Source organism: Notechis scutatus, chromosome 1 (genome assembly GCF_049901735.1).
Source record: "Notechis scutatus isolate UNSWTSFEM ecotype Mainland chromosome 1, rNotScu1.2, whole genome shotgun sequence".
In the NCBI taxonomy this organism is placed as follows: domain Eukaryota; kingdom Metazoa; phylum Chordata; class Lepidosauria; order Squamata; family Elapidae; genus Notechis; species Notechis scutatus.
The window spans coordinates 259,594,541-259,605,720 of record NC_142009.1 but is presented as its reverse complement, the minus strand read 5'-3'; positions in this window follow the sequence as shown (position 1 = coordinate 259,605,720).

Here is an 11,180-nt window from a genome sequence, read left to right as displayed (position 1 = left end):
AGACCCTCCCCAGCCAGCTAAACCCCCTTTTCCCTAGGCGGAGGAGCGGCGGTCAGCAATGGCCGCCTCAAAGAAACCTGCAGACGGATAAGAATGTGCAGGAGGAAGAGAATCGGAGAATCGTGAGAGTTGCCTATGGTCCGGGATAAAGTTGCTAAGCAAGGAACCTCCAGGGATCGGAGAACTGTTGGAGAAGTTGCTACATTGTTTCCAGAGAGAGTTACAAGCCGCGGATAGAACTCTTAAAGGGAAAGTTTTTTTTTTTTTCACTCTCCTTCCTAACGTGACAGCTGTGGAACAGTAAGAGAAATCTGAAAATCCAGGTAATTAAACACTGAAGAGATAAGGATTTCTGAATGATTTTTTTCTTTCTTAAAAAAAAAAACTTTTAAAAAATTTTCTTTTTTTGCTGTGAGTGGGAAGGGAGAGTGAAAGCTGGACTATAATTTGGAAATGAGGAGTATGCCTGGAATTTTAAGGAGATATAAATATTAACAAGGCTTCTGAAGGCTTCTGATATTAAATGCAACTTTGTGATCCAATTTTAACCCCAGAAAGAGAAATTGAGGAAGGAGAAGGTGCCTAAAGAAATGATCTACTTGGACTGCTTGGTGATTTTATTACTTTTGAAAATTATCTTTGATTAAAAACATCTGGGTGGTTGTTTGGGAAAACTTTTTCTCTTCACAATGACATCATTTGTGGATGATTTGGAACTTTTACGTCAAAAAATTCAAGAGGAAAAGCGAGAAGGGAAGGATGTTTTTGATACTCTGTGTCAGTATTTAGAAATGGCGGTTTATGCTTACGTGGAAGGGATTGAATACCAAGAAGATTTGGAGGAAGAAGAAGCCATCTTGGAGGAACAAGTCACTTTGGCTGGGCAAAGAAAGGAGAAGGAGAAAAAGGAAAAAGAGACTTTAAGATCTGTAAAAGCAATCCAAAAAAGAAAAATAAGATGAAAAGGAGGTGTTATGTTAGAAAACTGCAGAGGGGAGGAAGCTGGAGAGGAAGAGAGGTGGAGAGACGAAGGGGTAATGAGGACAGAGAGAAGAACAAGCAAGGGAGAAAAGGGATGAGAGGCCTCAGTAGTAGAGAGCAAGATGTAAAGAAACAAATCTTTTTAGAGACAATGGGTAATCTTATTGATGAAGGGATTCTAAAGGTACACAAGATTGTTTTTATATTTGAACTTAGAAATAACTTTTAGAAGGTTGGAAATAAAGTGTAATTTAAAATGTGGTAAAATATTTAATATAACTTAGTGAAATTGGTGTTAAGGAAAGGGGAACATTTTATGAAATAAAGATTGGAGATATGATGTGGGGGGGGGGGAATAACTGTGGAAAATATAACTATTATTAAAAAGATATGATATTAAATTGAATGGATAAAATGGTTAAAGTATAAAAGAATGTTGGGGAGAGGAGGAGAAGGAGGATTACCTTAATAAAATAATGATTTAAAATATGTGATGTGGGGGAGAATAATTGGAAAGTAGGTCCTCCCACAAAAGTATGTTAATTAATTGAAAAGCAATGTGCTAAGTTTTTTATGTTATAAAAGAATATGAATATTAATGAATAGATTAGTTCTGGTAGTGATAATATTGTATAATTTTTGAATGTACCAAGCAGGATCCCAATGTAAGTTAGGTGTTTTATATTAAATATTATAAATGTAGAGGAAAGAGGTAAAGGCGTTATACTCCAATTAGTGGACAGGAGAAGTTTTTTTATTCTATTTTAAGGAAGAAAGCAAATGGATAGCTGGAAATAAACAGACAAAGAATAATAAATATTATGATTTGAACTGAGATGAGATGAATAAAATAAAATTAAGAGAATTTAAGAGAGAAAAGAAACTATATATAAAAGTGAAGATGGTAATAAGATATGAATGATATATAAAATGAATATGAATTTGAAGTTGTGTCTGTATAAAGAGTTTTGACCCGGGATTGAGCAACCTTCAGAAAAGATGATTTTTTATTTTCTTTATGTTATGTCTTATGTTATATGTATTTGTGTTTGTTTTTAAAATTAATAAAACTTGTTTTTTTTTTTTTAAAAAAGAAGAGATTGGACTGCCATTTGTCAGAAATGGTGTAGGGTCTCCCGCTTGGGTGGGGGGTTGGACTAGATGACCTATATATAAGGTACCTTCCAACTCTGATTATCTGTTATCTTTCTCTGTGCTGCACAAGGGTTGGTTGAGGAGCGAGCGGCTTCCCAAAGACCTTCCTCTTCCTTTTCACACAATCCCTGGCTAATTGTGGCAGGGTCAGGAAGGCGCGCACGAGGGAGAAAACCCTCCTCAAGTAAGTGGTGAGGCTTGGCCAAAGGGCAGCAAAGGTGGGCGGGGCAGGTGGGTTGACTGTCTGATGGGTGTATCCTACTTGCAAAGCACAATTTCACCATACTCAGGGGCACACTTCCATCACAGGCATCACTGACTTTTTGTAAGTTAATCAATGCTGTTCTGTGTGCTAGGTCTGTGATCCTTAAAACCTTCACAAATGCTGCCATTCTTTGTGTTGTGGCCCACCAGCGGCCAGCAGAGCTGGCAACAGACTTGGGCATTGATGAGATTGGGGAGGAACATGGGCCAGTTCTGGTGTCTGGGGAAGGCTCTGATGGGTGCTCTGCATCGGAGGCAGAGATGGGGCCAGGGCAGTCTGACAATTATCAACTACTTTCAGAGTCGGAGATAAGTGAGGCAGAAGAACAGCTGGCACCTGTTCCCGATGCGCAAATGCACAGAGCTGTCAGGAGAAGGGAACAATTAAGGAACGGGGTTGACTTGGGACTAAAAGCACAAGTGGACATTGAATGGCCCCTCCCATAGGAAATAAATAAGAGCAAACGGGGAGTCGTGTTTGCAGGAGACAATTAATTCATTTATTATTGTGAAGATGTGCTTAGATGAGTTTGTGCCTCGCAGAGCCACTTTGCCAGGTATTTCGTTGTACAATGTTGCGACTAGAAGCTCTTGGCCTGGCAACTATCCAAGGACTGATAAGGTTTATTGTTGCAATTAAATCTTGAAATATTTATTGCTGGGACTTTTCTGGATGTGAATGCAAAGGAATTCACATTAATCCAATAAAAAGGGATTTTTGCAGGACAAAGAGTCTGTTTTGTGATTCTATTAAGCCTAAGCCAGAACACCTTGATTGTGATATATGTTATAGAAGGTATGTTATAGCAGGTCAATATTCTTTAAGCATTGCATGTAGGTAATTTCATGTTAATGCTGAATCTAGCCCAAGTTCCCTGAGATACTTAGGACTGAGGGAACTGGATCAGAGTGTAGCATCAACAGCATAAAAATATGGCCCCGTTTTCCAAGCTTCCCACAGAGGATAACATGTAACTATCTCCACCCTAAGAAATATTACTTTCATGCTCTTCAAAACAGCCTCAATGATGTCAATTTTGACTTTCTGACATACATTTTAGACCTTTGTTCATAGCTAGACATGAATTTCTAACTATGCATTTGTATATTCATTATACATACCGTGTTTCTCCAACAATACGGCCTCCACCAATAGAAAGCCCCACCATGTTTTATTGGCATAAATTCAAATTAAGCCCCTCCCCCCAAATTAAGCCCCATATTAAACATGCGAAATGGGGGGGGAAAGCGGGGGGGGGGAGCTTGCCGTTAGGAAGTACTTTTGTTGCATGCCCGGATATGGTGCTGCCTGCGTTGGTGGGGCACTTCATATCGGGAGACCTTCCACCGTTGCTTTCCCTTCTCCCTTGCTGCCGCGGCGTTAGAGCAACACCACGGCATTTGGCGCAGCCACGTGCTGGCCAGTCCGGGCTCCTCCCTGCAACCGGGCCCTGAGGAGACACTTGGCTTCAGGCGCTCCCGTCTTCCCTTTGCTTTCAAAGGTAAAGCGAATTATTTTACAAAGCCTCCCCTGCCCGAGAGGGCAGCCCAGCCACGTGGGGAGGCTAATTTCCCAGGGCCTCTTCCATTCCTCCTCGACCTCCCTACACTGCGCCTCTGAGCGCCAGGTCCCTTCAGCCCAGCGAGCTCTTCCACCTCAAAGAAAGGCCAGGCGGGTGGCTGCGAAGCAGCAGCAGCGGAGTCTGAGCCGCTCGCAGTGAAACAGCCACCACCCTTAGCCCGGCGCGGGGAGAACGAGCGAGTTAGCGCCTGCCAGCCTGTCCTTCCCGCCTTTGGAGGCACCTGCACCGAGCACCTCCGCGGCTTGGTTTCCCCTACCAGCGGGTCCTCCTTTCATGCGGAGGGCTGCGGGGAAGGCGCTCGCCCAGAGGATCTCTCCCTCTCTCTCCCAAAGGTCAACGTCTGCGCTGCGGAGGAGAGGGCTGCAAGCCGGTTCCTCCTGCTTGCTGAGAGGTGAGGAAGCCGTGGCTTGCCCGGCGAGATTTGGGAATGAGGGGCAGGAGGAGGCACATACACACCGCGGCTCACTTTCCCAGCTCTGCCCAGTCCTTACGGCTTTGGCGCAGCCCTGGCAGGATGAGCGGAGGGTCTGGCGGGAGGCGCTCGCTGCCCGCCAGAGTCGTGAGGGCTGCGCAGAGCTGGGAAAGTGAGCCGCGGGTGTGTGCGTGCCTCCTCCTGCCCCTCGTTCCCAAATCTTGCCGGGCGAGCCGCGCTTCCCACCTCTCAGCAAGCAGGAGGAACTGACTGCAGCCCTCTCCTCCGCAGCGCAGACGTTGACTTTCAGGAGAGGAGAAATCCTCTCAGGCGGCGCCTTCCCCGCAGCCCTCCGCACAAGGAGGACCCGCCGCTAGGAAACCGAGCCGCGGAGGTGCTCGCAGGTGCCCCAAAGGCGGGAAGGACAGGCTGGCAGGTGCTAACCTGCTGTTCTCCCCGCGCGGGCTAAGGGTGGTGGCTGCTCCGCTGCGAGCGGCTCAGACCCGCTGCTGCTGCTCGCAGCCACCCGCCTGGCCTTCTTTGAGGTGGAAGAGCTCGCTGGGCTGAAGGGACCGGCGCTTCAGAGGCGCGCAGTGTAGGGAGGTCGAGGAGGAACGAAGAGGCCCGGGAAATTAGCCTCCCACGTGGCAGGGTTGCCCTCGGGCAGGGAGGCTTTGTAAAATAATTCGCTTACCTTCAAAGCAAAGGGAAGACTGGAGCGCCTGAAGGCAAGTGTCTCCTCAGGGCCCGGTTGCAGGGAGGAGCCCTGACTGGCGCACGTCTGCGCCAAATATTGCTCTAACACCGTGGCAGCAAGGGAGAAGGGAAAGCAATGGTGGCCCGCCGAAGGTCTCCCGAATATCCAAGCTGTCGCCGCCCGCCCACCCACCTGAGGATGCAAGGGAGGGAATTAAGTCACCCCCGAAAAGACGTCCTAGCCGTTTTTTCGGGGGTCAAAAAAAAATAAGGCCCGGCCTTATTATGTGAGAAACACGGTATCTATTTTACAAGTTTAAATCTATTATATCTTTCCTCTTTTTTCAGACTTTTGCAGCCCCATGATAATTTTTTTATCTTAAGACAAGAGGAACATATGTCAGTATCAGATTAGATATCTCCCACAACATTTACCCCATAGCATTTCACCCTTACAGAATGTTGCTGAGTTACTTTTTGAGTAACGACTGAGAGAAAGCAGGAAGGCTGTAGGAATGGATGAATTGAACCGAGGTGATTGACAAAAGTAGGGAAGGGGGATAAAGGAAAATGTAGAGTTGTAATTGCAGGAAGGTCATTATCTTGATGGCAAACCTCAGATAAGGACAAAGCAAATACAACTCAGACAAACAAAATCACTAATGGAAAAAAGGATTAGAGAGAGGAAGTAAACATATGTTAGAGATAATTGTGTTAATTACTATGTTAAACAGTAACGAAAGCTGAGCAGAAACTAAAGTTAACCAATGTTAGAGGATTACTAAAAATGTGTATAAATGCAAGACTAGACTCCAATAAAGGTATCATGATTCATTTGATCATGATCAAACACCTTGACTGCCTCATCATTACAACAAGTGGTGCCTGAACAGGGACCCTCTTACTTCGTCCGGCAAGGATTTGGTGCACCTTCAACCCTTTGGGGTTTCTCAACCATTATTGGTTTCTGTAAGTATGGGGTCTTCGCTTTCAGAGGAACAAAGGAAGCATGTAGATGAATTAGGCTATTTGTTGAAGAAAAATAATACTCAGGTACCAGAGAAAAATCTCTTAAGGCTGGTCCAGGAGATTGCAGCTCAGTGCTTATGGTATCCAAAAGAGGGGTCTTTAAAATTAACTGATTGGGAATGTATAGGGAAAACATTGCATACTGAACCTAGAGCAGAAATAGAAGTTTTGCAGGTGTGGCATTTATGTAGATATGCAATTGAAAAATTTGGTCACAATGAACTTTCTCTTTTAACACCTCCACCTTCACGTTATACTAATGTTGTCATTTATCCTCCTTCTTCACCTAAATATATGACTTCCATTCCCTCAGCTTCTGCAGATACAGGGCAAAAGCCTCCTGACTCTATTGTTCAGTCTTCTTTTCAGAAAATGGTTGAGAATTGTGAAAATGATGCCTCTGTCTCAGGAACAGAACTTGCAGAATTACTGTCTGTTTGTCCAGTACAATATCATCCTGGTCAGGGGCCGGAGCTTGGTCTGCAAGTAGCAGAATGGGAGGGTCTGCCTTATCAGATTTTAGGAGAGTTAAAAAAGGTAGGTACAGACTATGGGATTAGTGGAAATTTTACAAGAGGATTTGTAGAAGGAATAAAAAATGGTTATACAATGATTCCTGAAGATGGGAAGCAAATATTACCTGACTTCTCCAGCAGTCTCTCTCACTCCTCCCTAGCCACAGCTGGTAGCGCTGGGATTGATTTAATCACTCAAGAGGAACTTGAGTTTAAATTTCCTTTGGAAGTTAAAATAGTTCCATCTCAATTTAAAGGACCTCTTCCTTCAGGATTAGTTGGATTAATTTTGCCTCATTCTTCTGCACACAAAAAGGGCTGTTTTGTTGTGCCTGGTGTAATAGATTCAGATTACACTGGTATCATTATGATTCAGATTTGGGTGAATCTTCCTCAAGTTCTTCCTTGTAATTCTTCTGTTGTTCAATTGTTTCTTCTTCTATATGAAAATCCATCTCCTGGTATAGGTAATCGTGTGGATGCAGGATTTGGATCAACTTTTTTACCTATAGGCTTACTTCATCAGCTGAACTCCTCTCTCTTCCTAAATAAACAACCATTTCAAGGGTTATTGGATACTGGAGCAGATGTTACTGTCATCTCTTTACATTGGCCAGTACAGTGGCAAAAAATGACAAGTTTCTTCATTGTGGGGAATAGGAGGTTCTACAGCTGCTTGGCAGAATGTTCAAGAAATTAATGTTACAAAATCTGCTGGTAAGTCTTTTTTCCTACAACCATACATTCTAGATATTCATACTAATATTTGGAGCAGTGATATCTTTTCTCTTCTTAATGCACATTTGATTCTTGATGATGGCTCTTCTTCTTAAATGGCTCTGTTTTACGCCGGTTTTGGTGGAACAATGACCATTATCAAAGGAAAAACTTGCTGTTTTACAACAATTGGTTCAAGAAAAATTGGCTGCTGGTCATATAGAATTTTCTACTAGTTTTGGAATACTCCTGTTTTTGTTATAAAAAAGAAAAATGGGAAATCCTAACTTAATTCCTAATTTTTATAAATTATTGGTAGTTGATCTTAAAGACTGCTTTTTTACTATACCTTTGCAGCCTCAAGACAAAGAAAAATTTGCATTTACTGTTCAAGTTTTTAATAATAGCATGCCTACAAAACGATATCATTGGCGAGTGTTGCCTCAGGGAATGCTTAATTCCCCTACACTTTGTCAATATTTTGTGGATAATGCTCTTCAACCCTTTAGGAATAAATTTCCTTCCTATCTAGTCTATCATTATATGGATGATATATTGATAGCAGCCCCAGATTTTGATGAATCTAAATTGTTAAAAGAGTTAATGGATATTGTGGCAGAACAAGGATTGTATATAGCCTCAAACAAAATTCAAAAGGTAGAACCTTATACCTACTTAGGACATAGAATGTTGCATAATTGCTCCATTCCAATTCTCCCTGACTTACAAGTACAAAAATCATATACTTTAGTACAATGGCAAAAATTATTTGGCATTATTAATTGGGCACACCCATTCTTCTTCATTACAACTGGTGATATGTTGCCCTTATTTCAGTCTTTGAAGGGGGCACAAGCACCAGGAGATCTAGTTGTATTAACTGATCTTCAAAGAACATGCCTTTGAAGAAATATTGAATAAGTTTAAGCATCGATATGTGGACAGGATAACATCCTTAACAATAGGACTTTGTTTAGCTATTCTTCCTACTACACCCTTACCCACAGGATGTCTTTATTCTAATGCCTCTCCACAAGCAGTCAACATTCATGAATGGATTAATTTGTCTGCTACTCTACCTAGAAACATTTATCCTTATCAGTCTGCATTAGAAGATTTGATTATTAAAGGAGCCTTACATTTTACAGGACAGGATCTCATTAGCATAGCTTTCACTCGTACAAAAGTTGAACATGAGCATTTGATGATTTCAGAATCATATCAGATAGCCTTTTCTCAATATGTGGGAGACTTATTATATTCTTTACCCAAGGATCCTAGAATAGTGGTTACTACTACTTTAAATCTGGCCTTTTCTTCCATTTAGAAATCCTATTTCTAAAGCTCTTAAAATTTTTACTGATGGCTCACCAACAAGGGGTGTGGTCGTCTGGCAGATTCAACAACAATGGTATTTTAAATTTACTGCCACTCAGACTTCAGCTCAAAGTGCTGAGCTGGCTGCTGTGATTTTAGCTTTACAATTGTTCAATGACCAACCTATTAACTTGATTGTTGATACTCAATATGTGTATTTAGCTATGCAATCTCTTCATTTTTCTTATTGTGCTCTCTCTTTGGATAAGAATTTGTTATCCTTGTTTTTATCTTGGAAAGAATAGTTTGGAAACTCGCTTGTATTCCTTGTATGTAGAACACATTTGAAGTCATACTCCTTTTACTAATGCCTTGACTAAAGGAAATCAGAAGGCAGATGAATCCTTAAAGGATGTTGTGTTTGTTTGTATCATGGCATGGCATCAGGGCCTTCACAACCTGATTCTGGATTTCAATCTTCATCTGAACACAGAAGTCCGGCTTCCAAGGTTGAAGCGCCCGCAACCCATCACTTGGGGACAGGTTAAATCTACTACATATCAAGCTCAACAACAACTGCAACAAGCCTCATTACCTCACACTCCTGAAAATCTTGTTGCTGCTGTTTTTGCTATTATTACTGCTAATTCTGTTACAATTTTACTTTGTATTTTCTTGTTTATGGTTAATGGTGTTTCTGCTCAAAATGACACTTCTGTGGTTCGTCTTAACCCTAATTTGTGGGTTCGTCATGCACAATATATGTTTATGACCCATGGCACAAATATACTATGAGCCCCCAATGGCATTTGGTCAAATTTCTTTTACCCCTAACTTGATCATGTCTTCTACATTTATTGTCTCACAACTACAATCTATTTCACACTCCTGGCTATTTTCTAAACCCCCTATGCAATTGAATTCTGTCCGTTGGCGTTATTTGAAAGTTAGTCAATTTACAAGGGGTCTGTGTTTCTGTTGTCACGCTAAACATACTTGGCTTTATAATTGGTCTGATTATGATGCTGCTCAGCACATATTAAAAAAACTAGGGAATTATAGTTATTGTTCTAACTACTATTGGTTGTCAGGTACCTTTAATTCTTCTTTGTATGGATTTAATATAGCTCCTGATATGTATCCTAACAATTTTCCTATTTTTAATGCCTCTGATCAACTAATATGTGGTTCTTTTTTGATAAATATGCCACTAATGTTCATCCTCAGAATTTTTCATTCTTTGAATAAAACTATTGAGGATGAGCTTGCCAATTTACAATCATACATTCAAAATAATATCCATGCTCAGTACTCACCTTTTGAGTGGCTAACCAATTGGCTTCCTGATTGGTCTTGGCTCAGACCGTTTTCCTTTTATGCTATAATTATTATTGTATTAATTGTAACCTGTTGTTTTATTCATTGTATTCCAAATTTATTTGCATTGTTTTGTCCTGCTTTCCTCTCTCTTAATCCTCTACAATTGAGATACATTCATAAATCTTTGAATCCTCTATTTAAAATAAAAAACGAGGATATGTAGAGTTGTAATTGCAGGAAGGTCATTATCTTGATGGCAAACCTCAGATAAGGACAAAGCAAATACAACTCAGACAAACAAAATCACTAATGGAAAAAAGGATTAGAGAGAGGAAGTAAACATATGTTAGAGATAATTAATTGTGTTAATTACTATGTTAAACAGTAACGAAAGCTGAGCAGAAACTAAAGTTAACCAATGTTAGAGGATTACTAAAAATGTGTATAAATGCAAGACTAGACTCCAATAAAGGTATCATGATTCATTTGATCATGATCAAACACCTTGACTGCCTCGTCATTACAACAGGAAAATAAAACATTTCCAATTTCTCAAGACCCTCCATCTATACAGTATCATCTACTGTATAATATCTGCATTCCACTACTAGGGTAGTTCCAAGAGCTAGCAAAAAATACTTTGCTTTTGTCCAGTTCCTTCCTGACTTCTTCCAGCTTTATATTTGAAATAGTCCTGCAAGGAGACAAAAATGAAAATAAAGATTTTGATTGCTATTTCTGATAATGCATAGCTACAGACTTGTTCATCTTGTTACACCGATGAGAAGATCAGACAAAATAGTAAAGTACACGTGGGACAATAAATGAGAAAGAAAGATATGTTCTGCAGACTCTAGATTTAAAAAAAGTCCAAATGTCTACTTACCAATGGGAATATCAATTTCATAAAAGACTTGCAGTCTTTCATCAGGTCAGTATTCACCTTATCAAACAAACAATTCAGAACAAAACAAAAAACATTCCTGGATTACATCCTGCTTTTCCCAGCAACTAACGGAGAAATCACCAGAAGAACAGAGCTAATGGCCATATGGGAGCAGCAAAATATCTTTGTATAAATTCAGTGGGATCTGATATATAACATAAGATCGCTCTTTTAATGGTACTGGAAGCATGGAGTTAGAAACATGAGTGGGAATTCAAGATTCTCATGGGAACTACCAAAATGTT